At 41.2% G+C, this 19,236-nt stretch overlaps 2 protein-coding genes across 10 annotated transcripts in view; one reads left to right on the forward strand and one right to left on the reverse strand.

Moving 5' to 3' along the window:
- Positions 1 to 15,161, reverse strand: part of R3HDM1 (R3H domain containing 1) — an 89,805-nt gene extending 74,644 nt beyond the window's left edge. For 3 of the 4 annotated variants that reach the window (XM_037396744.1, XM_037396745.1, XM_037396743.1), the window contains exon 1: positions 15,036 to 15,161. The gene's annotated coding sequence lies outside the window, so the exon portion shown is untranslated. The remainder of the gene's footprint in view (positions 1 to 15,035) is intronic. The other variant, XM_037396746.1, reaches the window with a different exon arrangement.
- A 425-nt stretch (positions 15,162 to 15,586) lies between these two features.
- The window catches only part of ZRANB3 (zinc finger RANBP2-type containing 3), a 51,421-nt gene continuing 47,771 nt past the window's right edge, over positions 15,587 to 19,236 (forward strand). For 3 of the 6 annotated variants that reach the window (XM_037397034.1, XM_037397035.1, XM_037397039.1), the window contains exon 1: positions 15,796 to 15,903. The gene's annotated coding sequence lies outside the window, so the exon portion shown is untranslated. Of the gene's footprint in view, positions 15,904 to 16,181; positions 16,484 to 19,236 lie in introns of those variants that run through there. The other 3 variants (XM_037397040.1, XM_037397032.1, XM_037397033.1) reach the window with 3 other exon arrangements.

The following is a 19,236-nucleotide window of genomic DNA, read 5'->3' on the forward strand; positions in this document are numbered from 1 at the left end:
CTGGGCTTCCCCCTAAGTGACCCAGTGAGTGGTCTGACATAGTTGACCAGGCACATGAAGCTCCCACATGCTGAACAGATTTATTTTTTTTTTTTAAATCATAGTATCTGCTTTAAGTACCAACAGTCAGAACAAACTTGCGTTGTTTCACTGCATACAATTTTCTTTTTCTCCCTATTTTTCTTTTTCTAACAAAACCTGGTCTCCATAAGGTATGCGATATGCAAATAATCATTCTTTAGAATGTACAAATTTTGAAGCCATGCTGTCCAAAACCCACGAGTAATTCATACAGAGCTGTCATACTAGGCAGCAGGGGAGGGGAAGGCTGAGGGGGTGTAAAATCAACTTTTTTTTGTAAGGACACTATCAAGCAACAAATAAAGCTAAATTTTTGTCTAGTCCAACAAAAAGTCACAATGACCAGTAGTTTTGTGAACACAGAAATGATAACAGAGAACTGTAAGAAACTGTTTATACTAAACCAAGGTTATTTTCTGCAAATGGACATCTGAAATCCAAGTTCCCAAACAATAATGCCTACCTCCAAAATAACAAAAACCCAAACACTAAACTTTCTCTCACGTTTGCAAAATTCTGTGTTCGGACAGCACAACAAATTGTGCTATCATCCCAAAGATTTCCAAACACTATGAACACTGGAACAGGGCTTCAGGGCCACATGCCTAAAAGCAAGAAAAGACAGGAAAGGCGGAGGCTTCAGCTAGAATCACTAGAGCAATTTAGTTTTAATCCCACAAATCATTTACTTCAGTTGTTCCTTGTCCTTCCTCACAACTTAACATTTACTATGTCCCTAGTTACCAGGTCCCTAGATTAAACACCCTTAAGATCACTATGTGCCAAACCCAACACAATTCCTGAAAATAATTACATTAGTCCAGCTTTCTGGAGAGCCTGTGATTTGTCTGAAGTCATTTCATTCTGTGTTCTCTCTCTATAGTTCCATATACTCTTAAATCATTGCAAACTGGTAGTAATGGCTGCCAACACGATTTCACGTCATGAAGTGGGCACAAAGAAAAGCCCTAAGAAATCATGGAACTTCTCATCAATTGCAACCCTCAAGTACTTCAAAAGTGAAAGACTAAGCAATGCATTAGTTTAAACCTAGGGAGACATAAGAGCCTGGACAGGCAAGTTTTCACTCTAGAGTGGTTTGATTATTGCTTGCTAATTTAGCAGAAGTCTTTATTACTCTCCAGAACTCAAAATCTGAAAACCAACTGGTGAAGTAAGGTAAGAGTGACAAGTTTCCTCAGAGCAGGCAGGTGTTACTTTCCACCCATACAGAAAGGAATCAGAGTAACTGTAGGGTTGAACCAAATAAGTGGTTCAAACTTATTTTGGTTTGTATTACCAATAATAAACTTATTTTGGTTGTAGTACCAAAACAGTACAACATGGAAGGAAGATCCAAACCACATACAGAAGAGGGCTAGGCAAGGGATTGCAGATCTTCTCTTGCTTCATGACAACAGAGACGATTTGGGAAGCTGGGTATTCTTAATGTTGTTTTTCAGTTTATTTTTCTCTCTTGAAAAAAAATAGTAATCGCGACTATCAGCTTTACTCCTCGATTTCATTCTAAAAGTAAATGGTGTTGAGTATCTTGTGAGATAAGCATGTTCAACCTAAACCAGCAAGAGCTGAAGTTGTGAGAGACTTTTGTTAGCTGTGGCATTAGCAGTTTCAAGGACTTTGTCAACACTACCCCTACTCTGCCCCAAATTTGGCTAACGTCAACTTCAGAAGCACAAAAAAAAAGATGTTTTTAACACAGAGTGTTTAAAGTTAAACAAGATCTGACTTCTCATGTAAAAGTCAACATGGGGAGGGAGAAAGGAGGGAGGAGAGACAGAAAGGGACTTAAGAACACCAGGAGTCAACATGTGGTTTTTACTTTCTTGTGCATCTGTACAGTCAAGCATCTCTACTCAGATAATATAATGGCATAATCAGACCCTAAAGGGACTTTAAGGAAAACTCAATTCGTATTTAATATTGGGGGGTGTGTGTGTGTGTGGATGGTGCAGGGAAGGGGGAGGAAAAAATTTTCAACTGACGCCTCATAAAAAGAAATTATTCTTTTTTAAACAACTAGGGCTGGTGCCTGGAGTCACCACCTAAGATGCATCCTATAATAATATGGATTGAACAGTGGGCTTTGCTAGATAAACAAAAGCTTTGTCATAGATGCCACACTAATTTTCAGAATGTTGCTAGGGCAACAGCAGGCTGTAACAAGAATTTCTGAATAATGAGCAGGTGGCAACATACGAAGATCTTAAGACTCCTGACTGAATTATTCATATGTATTCCTGAATAGTGAGATTTATAAAAGCAATAGCCTTAGTCCATCACCACAAATGGAAACTATATACCTTGTCTAGAATATTTATTAAAGTTCTAACATGCATATCTATTGTTTTAACATATGTAAGGCAAGATCACTAGTCTGAACAAAAAAGGCTCAAGGCTCTAGCGTAAAAAGACATAAGCACTTATTTTGCATAAAATACTGATACACAATGTAAAAGAACAGTTTTTCTAAGCCAACGTTAAGTCTAATTTTCTGTCTATGATTCTCTTTATACTGATTCAACAATAATTCCAGAAGGACAGAAACAAATATTGGCAATTACGAAGAAAAGCCCAGATTAACTGAGAATTGGACACACTTTATCCATCGTGCACATCCATGGCAGTAATTTTGCCACACACAAAATGCTGTGGGGGGAAGCTTTATACATAGTCTAGAGATAGTCTATTATTGCACTCAAAAAAGCCATGACTTGGCAAGATTTTTGTTAATTTAAAACTTCTAACTCCAAGTCTACTACTGAACTACTAAAACTTCAGAACTAACAAATTCCAAGGCCACCTATAACATTCTTCTTTTGCTGACTGTGACAGTAAATTACTATTTTAACTTATTCTAGGACTGAATTGTTCTTCGCTGTGAGTTCACTGAGAAGCTACTGCAAAATACAAAGAAACCAAAACCTGCCCCACCTTTTGGGTCTTTGTCACACACCTTAGATCTGTTTTAAACACCAATAAAATAGTAAAATTTGTAGTTATTTTAAGCAAAGTTCCCAATTTCTGGAGGTTCACATAGTCTATGTATTGATATATAAATTCATATGCCACAAGATTACTGTATATTAATGTCTGTAATTACAAACTACAAAGCTGCCTTACAAAGCTGACATCATAAAAAAAATTGCAAAACCACACTAGATTATCCATAGGTGGATAATCTCATTATTCGATATTGTTTTGATAAGTAAGTCTTCAATGCTGCACAAAGCCACTCACTGCAAGAAAGGCATTGAGGTGCTGGAGCGTGTCTAGATAAGAGAAACTAATCTGATGAAGGGTCTGGAGCACCAACCTTATGAGGAACAGCTGAGGGACCTGGGGTTGTTTAGCCTGGAGAGAAGGAGGCTCGGCTGGGTGGGCCTTACTGCTCTCCACAACTACCTGACATGAGGCTGTAGCAAGGTGGGTGTTGGTCTCTTCTCCCAAGTAACAAGCAATATGACAAGAGGAAATGGCCTGAAGTTGTACCCTGGGAGGTTTAGATTGGACGTTAGGAAAAATTTCTTCCCAAAAAGGGTTGTCAAGCACTCGAACAGGCTGCTCAGGGAAGTAGTTGAGTCACCATTCCTGGAGACATTTATAAGTGTAGATGCAGTGCTTAGGAACATGGTTTACTGGTCGACTTGGGAGTGCTAGGTTAATGGTTGGACTCTATGATGTTAAAGTTCCTTTCTAGTCTAAATGATTCTATGATTTGCTAAGTGCAATTGTTTCAGTTTAGCTGATTTTCAAGTAGCATGCATTCATTTCAGGACAAGCCCTGGAACAAGTTATATGTAAAACTGTCTTATCGTGTGTGACAGCTGTACAGATCTGAATACCCCAGAGACACCTAGAACTAGTTTTTAAACTGAAATCCATCCAGTGAAGTCACAACAATAAGCTGACATCTGGTCAGGTTTTACCTGCAAAGTCTTCCATGTCAGCAAAGCTTTTTGAATTAGGTTATAGCTAAATCAGTTTTCTGTGGAATCCACAATTCAAGAATAATATTCAGTGGAGACAATCTAACTCACAGAAGATTAAAGTATCTCATTTTTACAGCTAGTCTTCCTGCATTGTTTATAAATGAGCTACCATCCTCTGCAGCAGCTTCAGTCTAAATGGGTTTAAGATCCAGTGCTGAGCAGCTCCCCGCATTGCAGTTGAATCTTGTAAATTCTTTTGTTCAACTTTCTGGTCAGAGGGAGGTCAGAAGACAATTGTCTCACTAATATGATGGCCTCATCAAAAAGCTGTTCAAGCATGATTTTGTATCTCTGAACTGAAAATCCTGGTAACAAAGGAAAGTTGAGTAAAATCAGCATCTTTCTGCTTCCTAACGAACACTTCTGAAAGCAGATCATCATCAGAACAGCAGCTTAATTGTCTGGACCCAAGCAGGAGGGAGGCAGAGGTGATTCTTCCTTTCTCCAACTGAAAAAAACATGCAACATCACCTTCTACCACCTTGGTACACATACCTTGCAAAGACGTTTCATCTTCTTAAGTAGAGGGTTCAGTCAAGGAAGCAATGCTAACATTTACACCAAGTACCAACTTTTTTGTGATGGCATATCCTCCTCTTCCATGGTATAATCACCAGAACAAGAGGCTACCCATTCAAGAAGCTTACCAGGATCAAATACTATATCTCTCCTTAAAGTGGAAGAAGAAAAAGGAAACTTAATGAAGATTTATTTTATAGCATGATGGATTTTTTTAATTAAAACAAGTACAAACATAGGAAAAATACTGCCACCAGTAAGTTTATATTCTGAAGGATTTCTTCATATATATAAATATAAACTTAAAAGTTTAGATAAAACACTCATATAGTGCACTAGAACTCAGTGAATGCATTTGAAAAGTTTTCTGGAAAACTAGTTTAGAGGCAAGTATAAGGGCATGAGGGTAAATGAAAAATAAGCATCACTGTCATTTTCAAAAATACCTCAAAGATTGCATGACCAAGCCATTGCAAATTTGTTCAGAAAAAAACCCCCAAACCTACCCACAAAATGCAAATACAAATTGCACCTTTCCCTAGCTGAACACAGGCTTATACACCCAAGTCTCGGGGCAGAAAGGTTTTGAAACCTTAAAAGAAAAGGGAAGAAAATCTTGCTGGAAATCACGTTTGTCCACATTTTAAGAGTGTTTACTTACAATCTACATTACACTTTGCCTAACATACTCGGGAAGTATGACAAGAAGAGGTGGTTAGCACTAGTCATTCTCTGTGATACCAAACATGGGATAAGGAAAAGAGACAGCAAACTTTAACACTGCTCTATCACTGAATAAATCAATCCTTACAACACTTATTCATAGTCAGAATATTCAATTAAAGGATTATTAATAAAATAGCTCTTAATAATTATTAGAATCCTACATTTCTCTGAGCAAAAGGCTTTACTTTACAGCCAAACCAGGACAGGGACTTTAATATAGCTTCAGGCTACAACAATCCAGGGATTGAGGATAAGCAGGCTGTCCTTGATGTATCATTTCCTTATGCAGATATACAATATACAGTTACAATAACGTATATTAAAAGATACTGATGCATTTTATATAGTGTTTAACAATGTTACGCGTGTAGATTAATTCAGGAATTTTCTCTAAAATACCTATAAAACTTAACCTCACTACATATTCCCTAAGGCAGAGAAAAAAAGAGGCTGGGAACGGAGGAGAGCCCTTTAAAAAGAATAACCAGAAATTTATCTGGATGATTAAATGCAGAGGAAGAACAAAACAAACAAGTAACTCACCAACCCCACTTCCCACCCCAAAACAAACTGACCAACCAAAAGGTAAGCCTTGGAAGTCAGAAACACAAGTTACCAGCCTGAGTCAGAACTTGCTAACAAAAAGTTGGTTATCCATATAAATAGAAAAAGACCAAGAACACAAGTAAGCCACTACAGCACATCTGAAATTGAAAGAGTACATTCAAAGGAAAAACAAGATCCACAATGTAAATGCTGAAGACAGCATACCCACTAACTACAGAAAATTAGAAGAACTATCTCATCAGATCAGAAGCCCCAAAGCAGAATTTTTTCTTGCAACAGTACAAAATACATTACGGTATCATTGGATGTTCAAATGACAAACACAGAACTAAACATAAGGAAAAAATAATGGTATGCCTGGCTTTTGAACAAATTTTAAATAACAGAATGTATCAAAGGCACCAAAGTCAATGGAAAATGAGTTGACAGAAAAACACACATAACAGATTGTGCCAAACAGCTCTACTTAATAAAACAGTATTTCTTAGGAAAAATAAATGGAGTAGGCCTAATCTATTTGAATTGTATGTAGTATTACATATAATAAACTTAGAGACAATGGAGATTAACAGAAGTTATTTTAATAATTAGAAAGCCTATTAAAAAAAGGTATTATAACAAGAAGTAGATTAAGAGAGGAGACAAATGGGTAAAGCAGTGAGGGGAAAAAGGGCATGGGAGTCAGCAATGGAGGTTTGTTTAATTTCAGTCCTTCTACATGAAATGTTAATGTTAAGAGTTCTGGATCACAAAACAGTGGGAAATACCACCAGCACAGGCAAAAAGATGATCTTAAGGATATTGGTAACAGTACTGACCGTAGCCAATGACAGAAATTCTTAAACCAAGTAGTCAAACAGCATGATCGAAGACAAATAGTTAACCAATCCTAAGATGAGTATTGATTCTGTGACTAAACTCACCATGCAATGTAGCCCTGAAAAAAGTAAATGCACTAAGATATACCTACCATTCAAGTTATTCTCAGAAAAGCTACAGAAGCATAAATGCCATTCTGATAAAGCCCTGGTGGGATCTTCTATAGAAGATGGTATTTGCACTGATAGAAACTTGTATGGAAAACATAACTTCATTCTAAAAACAAGGTAGCAGAAGAGGCTGAAAAAGACCATCTAGTTTAGTCAAAACACACACTGAACAGGACAGTTCTCTAGTAGACGGCACATGTGGCTGTAATACGCAACAGGTGGACAGAAGAGCTACTTAACCTAGCAAAAAATGTTGCCACTAAACCATCTGTCTGTAAGATTGCCAGAGTCAGCCAGGCTGCAGGCCGGGAGACATCACAGAACACCAGGTTTCACAACACTAGTCAGCAGGAAAGAAGACAGCTAGTAACTGAATTAACATCAAGATCTAAAGTTTGACACAGCTATGAAAAGATTATTTCCTGTAATAAGAAGGGACTGGACTAAATGACCCACAAACTCTCTCCTTTCAGTCTTCAGGCACATCCGTGCATTAAAGTTGCATACTTGTCTAAAACATTCCATTATTTTACTGGTAATTACTGCTATTCAATACCAGAGTACCTGGATGGCCTAGATTCAGCACGAACCAACTGAAAATTTTCTGTTCATCCAACTTCACTTTCAATTAGCCTGGTAAGAAGCAGTCTTAGGATCAGCAAGAATTTTTCCTTAAAATTCAAAGAAACCAGAGAAAGGCTACTTACTTTGTCTCTAAAAAATTCAAAGAATAGTTTAAAATCAATGTTATGTCCTCCAACATTTTCTGTAGTTTATCTTACAACATCAAACGTGTGACAGAATCCATCTTCCTCATAGCAGTCATGCCTACATTTAACCTAAATATAGCATTATGAATTTAAACATGGTTTAAAAGTTTTAGAATCACTGCCATTGTAATGATGTAACTGCAGAATATGAAAACATGAATAAAACATGGATGCAGAAAACAACTACTGATACTGCAAACATAAGAGTCCCAAGGTTAATAAGTTATGAGTGGTATTAAAGCTGAATGTCTTATAACTAGTCAGCTGCCCAGATACAGACATCTAGTGCAGGCAGGTATGACAGAGATCTACAGGAGACTGCTGTCTTTCTGGAGCAGCATGGGGAGACAAGACACTTAGCCGGACAGGTAAGAAGCCCATCAAGATCACTCTTGCAACCGGCTTTAGAGTTGTCACCATTGATCTAAAACATGCCTGAATTCACACATTGTCTGATCAGAGCTGAAAAATCTTTTCAAGGTCTCCCACCCCCAATTATTCCACATTAAAAATGGGCTAAACCGTTTCCTGCTTAAAATTAGTCTATATTCCATTGCATACTGGAAGACAGGACAAGAAAAAGAGACACTGAGAGAATACCTACACATTTACATTTCTTGATCTTTATGAAACATTGTAATTTTAAGCCTTCACACTGCTATGAACCAAGCAAGATTGACACACAATTCCAGTTTCTAACATTGTCCCAATATTTCAACAGAAAAGGCCACATAAAAAGCTGATTGCATTCAGAGCTGGGACAGCTTTCACTATTGTTTTGATATGCAAGTCTTAATAAGGACTACTGCCCTTCACTCTTTTCAAATTAAACTTCACAGTGTCAGTAAAGACAAGATTAGCAACTAATAGGATGTCATCACACCTAATGATGAACAGCCAACTGTTCGAGCATTATACACTGCAGTAATTGGGCTCACCCAGTAACACCATTTATTCTGTTCATATTACTGCTTTAAGAATTTAGTCTGAAGGTACCATTCAAAGCTCAGAAATCTTAGTCAAAATATGGTATTACTTGTTACAATGTACGAGGGCCCCTCTGTATTTAAATCATTACTAGCTAAGCTCTGTCTGGACTAAGTTGCTTCTCCTAGTAACAAGAATGTCCACATAAATATAGGTGTTCCTCTCCAGAAGCCATTAACAGAGAGGCAAACAGGACCTGTGTAGCGCTACCACACAATGCATTAGGATGAAAATCATAGTGTTTTTATAAATCAACACAATAGTTTGTATGAAAGATTCATACCCATTTACTAGACCACAAGTCTAACCAGAAGCCATTAGTATTCCTATGACAGCCTCCATGAAGTCACTTAATAGCTTTGCATGTCCTCTTCCTCCTCTCAATCCATACCATAAGGATGACACCTCAGAGCAGTACTGGTACAGGCTTGCGGCACAGCTTTAAACCCTTGAAACAATAGTTTATTCTTCTATGACAATAATGCAATGTGCAGTGAAACACGTGTCTAGGATCCTTTTAAGGTATTATTTGCAATGAAAATAGGTTAAAGATCACTTTGATGTGTTTAAAAGAAAAAAACAAACCACCACACCTGAACTAGAGGACTAATAATTTGTACTCTTCATTGCAAGTAAAAATCAGAGACTCATTATTGCCAATTGTAACAATAGAACTGCCATCAGCAGATACGGTGAGTTTCCAATTACATGTTTTATCACAGTTTCTTCCACTGAAGTATATGCAACAGTCAGTAAACACAGGAAAATCAGTCATTTTCCCTTGGAAAGCCATTAGGCAAGAGTTCTTGTTCAGGAATAGTCTGGCCTCTGAAGTGTAAGAAGGATAAGGATGCATCAAGTCATAAAGACAAGCCAAGTTTTATTTTGAGTCCCTTAGGTACTGACACTCTATGTAGCTATGCTAACCAATCAAACTACTTTTAAGGGAAGACAGAAACTGGCAAGGGTTCAGTTCTTCCTTTAAGTTATGTAATAGATTATAAAAGAAAGAAGAAAAAAAGAGAATTTAATCCTGGCTGCAAGTTTTACTCTTTAAACACCTAAAGAACACATTGAACATGAAATGTAGCTCTTCACCCAAATGATAGAGCCATTTACAATGCTTTAAAAAGGAAATGGGCTTTTTACAGTACCTTCTGTTGGAATGCTCCAAATCACACTGTAATAACATGGACAAGAAATCCCCACAAACTGATTTACTGATTTTGCTACCGCATCATTTAGTCACAAAGACTGAACATTTCATCAAAGCCTAAGTTATAAGGGTCAGCAATTTTCCAATGCCTCTCAAAACTCCTACTGTATCTCCACATGAACATACCAAAATTCTTCTGAGCTCACTTAGAATATGAAAGCAGATGGAAATCTTCTTGTGGATCCAGCATTCCAGTCAATGATGTAAGCGCTCCCAGCTACTCACCGCCAGCAGGAAGTTTTTATGCCCAAAGCTCTGACATCAAAAAAGGACTGTGAGAACACTCCTCAATCTGCTGTTGGCAGAAGCACTCGAATTAGTTCAAACTTCACTCACCAGCTGCACACCAACAGCCTTCTCTAGATTCAGCTGCACTAAAGAAGTCAGTGATCTCACTTCCAGTCATCATTTCCTCCATCTGCCAGTTAAACTGCTCCTGTGAGCCTCCCTATATGTTTCATTTTGATAGAATAAAAGACCTATACCTTACAGCTGAAAGTAAAATGTCCAGAAACTCCTCACAGTAACATCTCATTTAACAGATCAGAGGAGGTAACAGAAGGTATGAACGAAAAGCTAAGGATACATCAGTCTGATGGCCTCTTTCACAAAGGCAGATATTTGCAAGGAGTTAAATGGTTTAGTTGGACACTAACAGAAAGCTATTACACCTCACTTCGCTGCGAACATACTTCTTCAAAACAATTCCAGTAGGTTAACTGCTAGCCAATCATACAGAACATTTTTTTAGAAAAATGCAAAACTTAGCACCAAATCTTTGCTAAGAATGGTCAGCTAAACCAAATCCAGCAATGACACCTTCTACATTTATGCCTTTTAGAGGGTATTTTTTGACCTGGTAACATAAGTTATCCAAAACTACGCTTTCAAAATGAAGGAGCATCTATGCCATACTATTTAGCCATAGCTTTAATGATATTTAAGATGTTTGTCCTGACAAGCTTCAGCCTTCAGACCATTCTATACAAGTGACTGGACAAAGACCTTTCATAAGTGGCAGTATAAACTTCATAACAAATAAACCTGTGGAGGTGGCAGATGAGAGACTTGAGAGTGTTAAATAAAGGACAGAATTCCATTTTATACACAGATTTTTGAGTTACAGATTGAAGAGTAACAAGAATTGTTATTGGGAAAGCAATAAAGGAACAGAAAAACTTAAGTGCAGATGAACCGAGACAGTTGAACAACGCAGTATATAAACGTTTATGCAGGAACCAATGGCTGCAGAGAGGTAATACCCCATTCCTTTCTAATGGTCCAAGATAAAGAATAGAATAAGCATACTACCGCCATGCTCTTCAAATACACAATTTGCTTCAGCAGCCTGGATATAAACATACAATAGCAAAATATAATACTCTTAGAAACTTCACTCTAACTATTGTAGAAGACTTCATGTCATTCAGTGACAAGTTGACAGAATTCTCATAATACATACATTAAACTGTAGGAGACTAACATGCACAAGAGTAGCAGTGGAGGCTGTTCCATAATTAAGGCTGCTGAATTTCAATAAATCTGGTTTCAGACATTATTCCCTTTCTAAAGCACTCCTTCAAGTTATGAAATCAAAATAAGATTATAAGCAGGCTGAAAAATCAAAATAAGATTATAAGCAGGCTGAAAAATCAAAATAAGATTATAAGCAGGCTGAAAGTACGATTTTCCCAACAAAATTTAAACATAATCTGTTGCCGATTTATGATTTCCTAGAAATAGAGCTTTCCAATAATGCTTTCAAAAATCTCTTAACATTGTTTTACAGCACATCAGTCTCTCATCTCAAAGAAAAGCCAACAAAGAAACACATAAACCCTACTTTAATGGGCTTGCATAGATGCTAGCTATCATCCAGAGTAAGCACCATGTTAAAGCATTCACATAGATTCTTCTTGCCTAGAGAGTACGTGTGAATGACCTTATTATTCAGGTCTTGCATTGCAGAACGACTCATCTTTCCATCACTAAAAGGCTCAATTTGGAATGCAGCATTTCACAAAAGCCCCTGGGTCATCCCTATCTAGCCATTACTAGGTGGAATGTACGTCGGAAAACTGCCTCTAAAAGCTCAACCGGGCTCCCAAATCCCAAAGCTCCTGCAGTCCTTCCAGCCTAGTGGTGCCAGGATTACAGAATACTCTACCACTTCTGTGAAAGCTCCTTAGATGTCACACCCACGAATTACAGTATTTTGTATTTACTGGCTATTGCTTAACTTTCCTATCTATGAAATAAGAAGAATTAAGAGTATGTGGGAAAATTTCAGAATCTATGCACTTTAACAGTAAACTTATTGGCTATTGCTACTCAGGACATCCAAAGCTGTTGCTGTTTTTATGCTGGTTAAAGTTACAACATAGAGTTGTCTAGTTCATCAAAATTGAACAATGTTGTCAACATATATTAAAAGGTTTTTAAAAATTGTATGTATGCTACATTGCAGCCAATTCAAAGTTTGTATTACTCCATTCCCATTATTTGGCAACCTACTCTTTATCAACATGCTGTCAAAAGTCTCATTTTCCCTGAAGAGTCAAAAAAAATGCAACTGTATCCATTACTTTTAAAATCCTATAATACAAGTACCTTGAAAATTTACAACTACGATCCTATTTTAAAAGATGTGCCGCTACCTTTCTTAGCCAAATTAAGTCCGGGGGGGAAGTAAGTGTATGAAAATAGTGATCCAAAGATATACAAACTTGAACCTAGGCTACTGGAGCAAACTGACAGCACCACCCTCCAACTGAATAAAACACAAAACCATGGTATTTGTGTTTTATACCCAGAGGTATACCTAAAGCACTTCAACTAGAACATCCGGCTACCTTGAAGCAGTTTCAGGCAAACTTTAAGCAAGTAGCATGAGGTAAGACTATGATGTAAGGCAAATACATTGATATGTATTTGATATCCATTGATAAGAAATGAAAAACAAAATAAAAGTTCAAAGAAGAAAAAAAAGTATGGACAAAGTTATGCTTAAGACAAGAAAGAGGAAAGTTGCAGTATCTGTCTCCTCAAGTTTTCCTTCTTTATTCCTCCATACACACACACACAAATAAAATATAATCAGAGGACCACTGCAACAGATTAGAGTAATGCACCCCTCCGAAATCGTTAACAAATGGTTTCTGGAAAATTGCTAACAAACCTAAACCAGTACACTGCACACCCCTTAAAATTGCTGGTATTTAGTCAAACCCATTTTTATTCCTGAGAAAAGTAGTAGTGGATCTTGATAGCTCTCTACACTTTTGCTAGGTCACTTTTTATTTTACAATAGTGAGCAATGCAGTTACAAGTACTACATTTTCCACCTTCCAAGATCTAAAAGATGCAAAATGTCTTTATGTTATCTTTATCGTTGGGGCTTTTTTTTTTTTAAATTCAGGAATACAAGCTATAAATTATAGATTTGCTACAAAATACTCAAACCCTCAACATCACAGTATTTGCTGTAAAACAAATGCATAACATTAACTGCCTGCCAATGTTATCGTCTGTACAAATCAAACAGAAGACTGTCGAAGAAAGCACGTTTCCACTGCCATTTCTTTCTCCTGAATAGCAAATTATTTGAATAAAACATTCTGAAAAATAGTTTCAGAACTTCATTTTTGTTGCTTTCATTTCAACAATATATATTCCTGATCTAACATTCACAAGAAATACTGCACTGTAAGATTGCTGTGATCATGTCTTCTGCTTATACTCAACTAAAAAGCGAGTCTCAAGTACAATACTCCTTCTAGGAGACAAAGCACGAGAAAGTAACCCCGCTGAAAATTTCAAGTTAATGCCTAAATGCCTGTTAGGCTAGTGTCGGGCACTGTAAAAAGAAAAAAAGCCCCAGCACATTCCCTATTCTACATTAGGCACACATGACCTCTCTAATTTCAAGCTAATAAAAAAATGGCATCAGTATTACAAAATTAAAACAATTCAAAACCGACTCCAAAACACCACACACTTTTGTAGATTATACTATCTAACAGCCCACCCTGAACAAAGTATCCATCACTCATTTTGGTTTTTTTCCATCACCTTCCTAATCCAGTTTCCTACAGAGATCACACAAATCCACTGAAGTGTATCTTGTACTACAGGCTTAATTATGAAAAACAGAAGTAGTACACATCTCTTAGCGCGAGTAATTTGAATTCTTCTTAGACTCAATGTAAGAAATCGCTATGCCTCACTTCTTTTTCTATCTCGCTCATAAAGTGAAACGCTTCCTCAGTGCTGAAAACTAATTTAAAAACGTTATTAAGAGAGGCTGTAGAAACCAGGCTGTGACACAGTTTGCTCTTGATTCTACTTACACTTTGGATTAAAGCATGCTAGATATATCCACATGCAGAATTGTCCCAACATGCGATAGAAAAAAAAAACCCACAAACAACAAAACGTAATAGATTAACATCCCCCTTCCAACACTATCACACGCAGCACGATGCAAGATTTTCGGACCGGCCAACGCCAGGAGAGGGCTGAACAGGCACCCGGGACACGAGGCCAGCACGCTTGCAAACAACCAGTACTAAAGCCCGAGGGACTAAACCTGAAACACCCACCCCAGCAACGCTCGCCCCGCCGAGCCCGCCGCCCGAGGGGCTCCGAGAGCCGCCCGCCGGCTGCCTGCCCCCGGCGCCCTGAGGGAGCGCTCGCCCAGGGGCCGGCATCCTCCCGCAAGTAACGGCGGCCGGGCCAGACCCCGGGCCGGGGCGGCGCAGCGCTGCCGCAGGCCGAGGGCGCAGCCCCAGGGCCGACCGGCGGCCCCACAGCGTGCGCGCCCCGCGCCGCCGCCGGCCGGCCCTGCCTGTATTAGGGAAGGGAACCGGGACCAGCCCTCCCCGCCCGGACCGGGACCCCCTACCCCCGGCCCCGCCGTGCAGGTGCAGCCGGCCCCGCAGCCGCGCCGGCCCCAACGGCCGCTGCGCGCGCCCCTCCCCCGCGCGGGCCCGCCCGCTCCGGCGGCGCGGCCGCCCTCCCTCAGCGGCTGCCCCCCGCTCTCCGCACTGCGGGCGCGGCCGACCGCCCCCCCTCCCCCCGCTCTCCTCAGAGGAGCGCGCGGCCCCGCCGCCCCCCCCCTGCCCCGCCCGCAGGAACGCCTTCCCCGGCGGGGCGGCGGGCTCCTTACCGCGGCAGCGCGGCCGGCGGGCTGGGGCCGGCGCGGCGGCGACGGGCTCACGCACGAGGGGCGCTTAACCCCATCGCCAGCCCCGACAGCCGCCCGGGTACCTCCTGCTGCCCCGGCGGGGAAAAAGGCCCGCCCCGCCACGTCCCGCCGCCAATAGCCGCGCTGAACGCTAATGATTTACGGCCGCGCGGGCCAATTAGCGGCGCGGCACCCTCCCCCGCCGCTGTCGACTAGTGGTGCCTCTCAGTGCTTACGCGGGCGCAAGCCCGCCCAAAAGCCAGGGGCCAATCGGAGGGCACTGCCGCGTTGACAGACGGCCGCGACCACCAATAAGACCCCCACCTTGACGCACAGACCGGCACCGCAACGCCCGCCCCCTGTGGGCAGCCGACGACCACTAGCAGCGCGGCAGCGCGCAGACGGACTGCTCCCGCGGCTAATGACAGCCCGGCCGTCCCCTCGGCCTTGGCTCCCCTCCCCACGGCAGCGGCGATCCTCCCTTGGCCGTAATCCCCCCGAGCAGGCCTGCCGCCGCCTAGGGTGCGGCCTGACCCGAGCAGCAGCACCCCAACCCCGCCGGGTGCCCCCCGCTAGCCCTCCCGGCAGGCACACGCAGACCGCGCGGCCCCGGCAGGGCCGGCGCAGGGCAGGGTGGGAGCTGTAGTCCCAGCGCCGCCGCGCACCCTTTCGTCATCCGGGCCCCTCGCCCCGGCTCCAGCCCTCAGCCAGCCTCCGCAGCCGGCAGCGCTGCCTGGGGTGGCCCGTCCTGCGGGCCCCTCGCTCAGCCCGGCCCTCAGCGCTTTCTCTGCGCCCGCCACCCTCTCCTCCCGGCCAAGCCCGGCCCTCTCGGAGCGGCCCCTGCCGTGAGGTAACCGCGCCGCTTCCCTTCCCCCTCCGGCTCCCTCAGCCGTCGCTCTCGACCCCGCGCACCATGCCGGTGCGAGGCCCCGCCGGACGGGAACGTGCCGCGGAACCCGCTCCTGAGGCGGGGGAGGGGGGGCGCTGGTAGGGAACGTAAATTAAAAAACGGGGCCCGGGCCCGGCGGCGCCGCGCGCGCGCGGCGGGAAGCACGAGGGTGAGTGCGTGCCTGCGCTCCCCGCCCGCCTCCCGTGGTAGGTGCCGCGTCACTTCCGGGCGGCGGCGGTTTGAGCCCGAGAGCCCGCGAAGGTGCGGGGTGGCGGAGGCTGGAGCCGTCAGCGGCGCGGCGGGGTCTGGCCCGCCTGCCCAGGCCCATGAGCGGTCTTGTTCCCGGCCCGTTCCCTGCGGCTGCGCACGGCGGCGGGGGACGGTTGTGAGGGGCGGCCCGCCTTACGCGTGGAGGCTGGGCCGGGAGCGCGGCCTGGCCCCGCCAAGCAGCGGGGAGGTAACGCGCTGAGGGGCTGTGCAGGGAGTAGTGTGGGGGTTGCCCTCATTGGGACTCGCTCTTCGTAAAGGGACGAGCTTCCAGGTGATTCCTGTTTTTTCTCGGCCCATGTTTGTGCCACAAGGTCTCGCTAGTGTTGTTCGCCCTGGCTGCTGGGTTGTCACAGCGTGTGCTCGGGTAGTTCGGCTACTACGGAACGCTGCTGTGGGCAGGAACTTGAGTAAGGCAGAAAAAAATTTTCCCCTAGGCAAGTGTTAAGGTCTCTGTCTTTCTCAAGCCTGCTACACCGGCCTGTGGAAAAACTATTGTGTGAGCATTGTCATGTACTTTGTTCTGTCTGATTGCTTTTTCTTGCAACATTTTTTCAAAAATGCTGTGTTCTAATGACTTGGGTAGTTTCTCAATTCTTTATTATTCTACTGGTGGAGAAATGGTCGATGAATCGATCTGCCAAGGACCTATAATTTTTTTAGAACCTTAAATTCCCTATAACGTTTTACTGAACAGTCAAGGAGCAGTTAAGGCCATCAGGAGGAAATTTATGAACCAAATACTTGATGGAAATACTCATTTGTTTTAGGCATCTGCTACTGAGCTGCATTAAAAAGCTATACTTGGTGACCTGTAAAAAATAAATAGTGGGTTTATATTGTGGTATCAGCTTGTGCTGACAAACAGCTATTGCAAAAATTAGACCTTGAAGTTTTCATCAGTCTTGTACCCAGTCTTCCAATAAAGAAACGTATCACCTAGGGTAATATCCTCAGCAAGTTGAGTCTCAATATATACCTCTGGAATAATAACTGTCTGTAGTGAAATGCAGTATAGCAGCAGCAGTGACAAAGAATTCCAGATTTATTTATTTTTTAGTTTTATTTTATATTACGAGCACTTATCCTTTGGTGTTTACTTACTTTTCCAGATCATTTGTGAATTCATTGAACATAATAGAAGTAGAAGCAGATTACTTTGAAATATTGCTGATGCTGTTTCTCTCATGTATGAAAGTCTACTTGCTTGTATTTAAAGAAGTGTCAGTGCAATTTTTTTCATATGACAGCTAGTTTTCTTAAAAGTTTGAGGGACTTTCTAAAAAAGCTTCCTGGAAATTATAATTACTGTACAAATATGTTTATAAAACTTACTATATTTTGATTTAATTAATTTTGAAAAATAGTAGAAACTGGACTGCATCGACAAGGTACATTGGTTATAGATCCCCTTCCAAAAAACTTCAGCAGACTTGGAAGATAACTCACCTTTGCAAAACCCGTGTTGACTCCCACAAAATAGACGTGTTTATCCCAGTGTTCGCAAGTTCTGTGCTTCATCATTTTTTCCTGATTTTTATGCCCTATAAATGAATTGTGCTATAGTTCCATGTGTCTTCCCTGTTCCTGATTTTAAAAGTTGGGATCATATACCGCGAGCTAGTCCTGAGATACTAAAGCAGTTTTACACAAAAAGTTGTTTGGTTTAGTAATTCAGCTATTTTGTCCTCAATTTCCTTTAAAAGACTTAAGAAAACCTGTACAGTATTTTCTCTCTTTTTTTTTTTTTTTTACTCATAAAACTTCTGTAGCTGAATGAGCTATCTGAGTGAAAAGTTAGGTCTCTACATCAAACCTTTTAGGTCTCTTTTGCCTGACATAACTGAGCTTCCCGAGCTTGTGATCTAGAGATGTGGGAAGGTGATGAGATGTGTATTACAACATATTAAGGACACAGAAACAGATGAAAAATTGTAGTTGGAGAAAGCATGCACTAATCTTTCTCTTCTTAAAGCTTCTGAACCTGCAGTGGGTAGAACAACAGACACAAACTAGTTCTGTTTTTGACATTATTACAGTGGTGTACATAATTGATCTGTCTCAAAACAAAATATAAATGGCTACCACTGCCAAAGTCATCATACACAAGCAAGGCATTGATTCTCAGTGTAATTATTACTCTAGCAAATCATTAAAAGGCAATTTGGTGGAATTAGTTTCTTTCTCTGTCTTGTTTCATCACTGTTTGTTCTCATTTTCTGTACAACCAAAATAAATCTTTCATAGGGTCAATATACTGTTTATAGTGCCTTCTAAAGCTTTGGATTTCATAAAATAGTGCTGCAGGTATGAAAGTAGACTGAATATGGTATTTTATCACTGCTATTTATTCAGAAATCGTGACAGGGATCTTTGACTCTTTAGAGTATTATTCTTTGTATGATCATTAAAAAGTGCATGTTTACAATAATTTAAATAAACTTAAGAGGTTTGGGGAAGAACTATGTAAGTGTTGCTTTAAAAAGATGTGTATTTTAGTTATCTAAGTTCTTAAAGCTTCATACTGAAGCGTATGTTCTCAGGCAATCGTATCCTGAGCATCAAATATTTTACCTGAGGTATTTTTTCACTTGCCATGAACTCCATAGATATCGGCGGCGAAAGTGGTAGGTTACATATGCACAGCAAAGTGCATCTTTGAAAGCTTGTAGTCCAAGTTAAAATAATAGTGTAGATAAGGTAAATGCAAAGGACTGGAGCATAAAGTTGATAATTAGGATTATGCATGGTACTTTGCCTTTTCAAGGAGCAATGTGTGAAAGGTTTAGTAATATTGCTGTCTTGTGTGTTGTACTCATGCTAATCATTGTATATATTTTCGTAATAGTCATTGTTCACTGCATATGGATTTCTGTAATTATTCACCATTGATTTTGTTTATTAATCACATAGACAAAAAAGTAAACAAAAGTGTGTACATATCTGGTAATGCTTTCTGTGTTGCTGCTGTTTTTTAAGATAGATCTGCAAAGTCAGTTTTAACCTTATTAGTGACTGATGCAGAAA

Source organism: Falco rusticolus, chromosome 8 (assembly GCF_015220075.1).
Source record: "Falco rusticolus isolate bFalRus1 chromosome 8, bFalRus1.pri, whole genome shotgun sequence".
NCBI lineage: Eukaryota > Metazoa > Chordata > Aves > Falconiformes > Falconidae > Falco > Falco rusticolus.